Source organism: Sparus aurata, chromosome 17 (genome assembly GCF_900880675.1).
Source record: "Sparus aurata chromosome 17, fSpaAur1.1, whole genome shotgun sequence".
Classification (NCBI taxonomy): domain Eukaryota; kingdom Metazoa; phylum Chordata; class Actinopteri; order Spariformes; family Sparidae; genus Sparus; species Sparus aurata.
Window position 1 is genome coordinate 1839291 of NC_044203.1, and position 5511 is coordinate 1844801.

Sequence of the window (5511 nt, forward strand, 5' to 3'; positions counted from 1 at the left end):
CGTACATTCAAAAACCTTGTATCCCCAGATTCCCTGAATGGAGCTGAATCACTTTGCGATTGGCCATGCCCACTCCCAGTTTGAACGTTTTTTCGCAAAATCGCAAAAACTAGAAAACCTACTTTTTCGAACTCCTCCTTGGGTTTTTGTCCGATCTGCGTGAAACTTGGCACGTACACTCTTCAGCTGGACCTGATCTAAAGTTATCAAAAGTATTTTGCTCGGTCAAAAAATGTGCAAATTATTAACGAACACATTTCGGTAGCTAGCTATAAAAACGTAAACTGTTTGATATCTCGGTCAAACTAATTGTTATTAACACCAAATTTTAGATCCTTGGTTGCCATGACACTGGGAAGGGATGATCCGAATTTGGGGCACTAGGGGGCGCTAAAAATATGGGAAGTTTGTATCTCATGAACGGCTACACCGATTTTTTACAAAATTTGGTCAGTATGATGTAGGGCCAATCCTGAGGCCATATCTTGAAGGTGGTCATGACTGGTCAATGTGGGCGTGGCTTATTATAAGATAAAACAACAAACATTCATTTCAGCCAAACTATTATGCTGAAAGCTTTGAAATGTATATGGTACATCAAGAATAGGACACAGTTCTTCCATAACAAAAATTGCACATGTACTCCACTATTCAGCAAACAAGGGGAATTATTTGGAGTTGCTGGACATCCCAGACCCCGAACAGCAGCAGCGCAGCCCAGAACCAGAGCAGCAGCACAGCCCAGACTCAGAACAGCACAGCCCAGACTCAGAACAGCAGCAGCACAGCCCAGACTCAGAACAGCACAGCCCAGAAATGTAAAGCTTGCATCAGTAATGTCATTCATTTTAGATTGTTATTAATCAGACAGTTGAAATGTACATGATGTGTTTTTTAAGTTATCTAGTTAATTCAAATGCAGCACTGCCAAAAGTAGCAGCAGCACAGCCCAGAACAGCAAAGCCCAGACCCACAGCAGCACAGACCAGACCCAGAGCAGCAGCACAGCCCAGACCCACAGCAGCAGCACAGCCCAGACCCACAGCATGCACACAGAACTGAATTTGTAAGAAGTATACTGTAAACCTACAATTTGCAAGTTTCATAGCCATTAAGGCCAGTGAAAAATGGCTGAGCATAACTTGCACAAAGCTTGTGCTGTTTCCCATTTCACCTCAGGAGGTGTTTGTTTTATACTTTTGAAATTCAATTGTGTCTAAGCTCAAACAAACACAAAAAACATTGGATTAGCATTGGATCCATCTTTTGTTGTTGAACAGTAGCTAATGGTTATTCTAGACATTTTACTTTCATTCCAGCTAAACAAATATATTAAGTGAATGTGTGATTTGTTTGTTTCATTTAGTTTTTTTAAATAAGTGATGTCATGATAGCTAGCTTTGAATGACTGTTTTTCTGGAATCGCCTTTGTGTGTTGTGAAGCCAGTTAGGGCAAATAAACCTTTAATATGCTGAACATCCATGTGATGGGGCTCTGGCTATTATTTGTATTTATGTTTAATTTTTATTGCCACATGTGGTCCTATTGAAGGCCCAGGGCCCAGGTCCACGGTTTGACACTGCATAGACTAAAGTGAAACCTATCAGCTCCGCTGGTTTGGCGGAGACATAACGCAGCGGACACGTATCCAGTGGAAATTGGGGGTTCCTCACTCATTTCCTCCCTTCCTTCCCTTACTCCCTTCCTTCCTCCGTTTCTTCCTTCTTCCCTTCTTTACTTCCTTCCTTCTTCCTCCCTTTCTCCCTTCCTCCCTTGACCTGAGGACAACCGAGGGGTTAATCATGTTAAGTCAGACACTTTACTGTGTCCTATTGAGAAATATGTTGATCAGTATTTTCTGTCTGTCTCCTCAGATTAAGGCAGAATTCAAAAGGATTGTCACCGTAGATCTCCTGGAATCTTTTCTTGAAGGACTTGATGGTCTGATCCCAAGACTGCTGGAGGTGTACAAAGCAGCAACCAAGTCTGGAAAAAAGCAATCACTAAAAGACATTTTGAACTGCCTTGTGAGAGATGTAAGTGCAAGAGGGGATGACTAGAAAATTTGTTATGTTTGTCATAACATTTTTATCTTACTGCATGTTTCTTTGTTTTGTAGGACACAAATGAGAGAAGAAGGGCTGCTGCTCTGCTTGGTCTGCCATACTACATATCAGGCGAAGATCCATCAAATGTCATCAGGATGTGTGATGTAAGAATATTTTTTTAATTTAAAAAATATTTAAATATAGTATGCACTTGAACTGACATTGACACTTTACACTGGGACTTTTATGTGGTTAGAATTGGCTAAAATATCTTCTGTTGTTGGCCTCATCCTCAACAGTTTATCGATCTGCTTCTTGGCATTACTATGCTCTTCTTCTCCAAACCTGGTGTTGGAGATATGGTATTGTAAAACTGATGTACTTGCAGATGAAAATGGTCATACATTATTTCTGCTCTTCAAGTCTCATGCTGAGAACCTGGATGAAGCCATGAAGGGGATGCAGCTTGGAGTCCTGATTCGCTATGAAGGCGAACAAGGGGCCATTCCACACGAGATCTTCAATGTTGCAGTTGTGGTTGAGGAGACCATTGTGCTTCACAACATTAAAGATGTGGCACACAGCTTTGCCATGCTTATGGGGGTCATCTACTGTGTTAATCTCGAGTATCCAGATGCCATGAAGAATTCCTTTGAGTTTCTTCAGCACAATCCTGAAGGTTTTGTTTCCATATGAGAAACTGAAGTTGAAAACAGAGGACAGATGTCACAGTTTGTACCCCAAGATTCTGTTTCTCAATCCATGTACTCGGGCCGAGGCTTAGTCTGGTTTGATCTTCATTACCACTCTCTGGAGTTATGTACTGTGAACAATCATTACTGTCTCAGGCTTTTCTTTTTGAGACTGCTAAGGAAAACACGCTGATCTTGTCCCACTTTATTATATTGGACTGATAATGAGGGCTAATGGGGTCAACTGTTCAATACAGAATTGTGATGTTAAAATGTGGGGAACTTTGTTTTAAGATGTGATACAAGACTTTCATTGTAAATTCTCTGACAACACAAACCAGCCTCCAAAAGGAAGGAAGGAAGGAGGGAGGGAATGGGGAGGGAGGAAAGAAGGAGGGAGGGAGGGGGAGGAAGGATGGAAGAAAGGATAACAGGAGGGTTAAATAAGCAGCTCAATCTGTTAGACAGATGATTAAGAGCTGATTGATTCTACTTACTAATTTACTCAATGTTCTTGTTTAACATGCATAAACATGGTCTCAGACTGGCTTTTAGGTTTGCAAAAAAGTATTTAGTCAGCCACCAATTGTGCAAGTTCTCCCACTTAAAAAGATGAGAGAGGCCTGTAATTTTCATCATAGGTATACCTCAACTATGAGAGACAAAATGAGAAAAAAAAATCCAGAAAATCACACTGTCTGATTTTTAAAGAATTTATTTGCAAATTATGGTGGAAAATAAGTATTTGGTCAATAACAAAAGTTCATCTCAATACTTTGTTATATACCCTTTGTTGGCAATGACAGAGGTCAAACATTTTCTGTAAGTCTTCACAAGGTTTTCACACACTGTTGCTGGTATTTTGGCCCATTCCTCCATGCAGATCTCCTCTAGAGCAGTGATGTTTTGGGGCTGTCACTGGGCAACATGGACTTTCAACTCCCTCCAAAGATTTTCTATGGGGTTGAGATCTGCAGACTGGCTAGGCCACTCCAGGACCTTGAAATGCTTCTTACGAAGCCACTCCTTCGTTGCCCGGGTGGTGTGTTTGGGATCATTGTCATGCTGAAAGACCCAGCCACGTTTATCTTCAATGCCCTTGCTGATGGAAGGTTTTCAGTCAAAATCTCAAGATACATTGCCCCATTCATTCTTTCCTTTACACGGATCAGTCGTCCGGGTCCCTTTGCAGAAAAACAGCCCCAAAGCATGATGTTTCCACCCCCATGCTTCACAGTAGGTATGGTGTTCTTTGTATGCAACTCAGCATTCTTTCTCCTCCAAACACGACAAGTTGAGTTCAGTCAGACAACTCACGTTTGAAATGTTTATTACAAGCAGAACATAGTTAGATTTGTTTTGGCGTCTAGGCTCTGACCTCACCACTCCCCGCGGATATGTTTACATGAGATATTGGGGAGTGATGATTAAATATATTTCCCCCTAGACAGAGCCTGCAGGTGGATGCTGGGGTGGTGGTGGGCTGAAAGAGCAGGCGGTGATGCTTGTGCAGAGCAACAGCAGCATTGACGAGCCAGAGGGAGAGAAGATAATTTTATGCGTTTAAATAACCCGCTCAATAGAGAGGGTGCGTTTGTGGGATGGTCTGGAGAGAGAAGCATATCATGTGTGTATATGGCAGTGAAGCTCGAGTTGACTGCCTGAACTAGCTCGCAGGCGTCGCTTCATTTCAGACAACTCACGTTTGAAATGTTTATTACAAGCAGAACATAGTTAGATTTGTTTTGGCGTCTAGGCTCTGACCTCACCACTCCCCGCAGAAATGTTTACATGAGATATTGGGGAGTGATGATTAAATATATTTCCCCCAAAACTGCACAGATAAGGAGCCCGACGCTTCTGACGTGAGGATCTACTATGTGTGAGCCTGGCACCACCGCCGTGTGTCCATTCCCCATAAGCACCTCGGCTATGAGGGGAATATACTATCTGGTGAAGCTACTATGTGTGGGCCTGGCACCGCTGCCGTGTGGCCATTCCCCAAGAGCACCTCGGCTACGAGGGGAATATACTATCTGGTGAAGCTACTATGTGTGGGCCTGGCACCGCTGCCATGTGGCCATTCCCCATGAGCACCTCGGCCATGAAGGGAATATTCTATCTAGTGAGCAGCAATCCTCCTGTAAGTGCATTGCAAAGACATGCTAAGCTGAATGAATACTAACCCAGCAAACCACCTGATATGCGATAATAGAATTAAACAGCGAGGTAGCTACCAAATTTTATTGATGCATTTAGAGGGTACAGGAGCTCATGAGCTTTTGTGCAGACAAGATCTCCTTCTTGTGGAGCCTGATGTAGCGTTTGAAGGCTGAGGATGACCAGCGGCCCAGGGATTTTAGCGTCGATGTAGGCAGAAGGAAAGCTGCGGTTGTGGCTGCGCCGATTCTCAGGGAGTGAGGGGAATAGTGTTCTGGGGAAAGACCGCAGCTCAGGAAGAGGTCGCGCAGCTTTGAGGAGAACCAAGATCTCGTCATGGGTTTGCAACCATATGTGATAAACAGTGGTGCCGACAAAGGGGTCAGAGAGCGATGTTGCAGGAATTTCATCATGGAGGAGAAGGGACAAAAAGAAGTGTTAGTCTTAGCAATGATAATTTGGGTGCCTTGGCGAGATCTATCAGACTTTGAGTGTTTCAGAAATATAGATTACATGTGATCTTCTATGGTTAAATCAGAGGATTCGTGCTGAGGATTAAAAGAGAGAGATCTGGTCGTATATTCACCACACCTGAGAAACCCAAAGAAAG

The 5511-nt window shown here is 43.1% G+C and overlaps 1 long non-coding RNA gene across 1 annotated transcript; it reads left to right on the plus strand.

The window, feature by feature from the left end:
* The first annotated feature begins 893 nt into the window (after nucleotides 1–893).
* LOC115567984 (uncharacterized) lies at nucleotides 894–2565 on the plus strand. The gene is made up of 4 exons (XR_003981309.1): nucleotides 894–1066; nucleotides 1876–2037; nucleotides 2121–2213; nucleotides 2473–2565. It is a non-coding gene; the product is annotated as an uncharacterized LOC115567984 (long non-coding RNA).
* Nucleotides 2566–5511: the final 2946 nt, after the last annotated feature.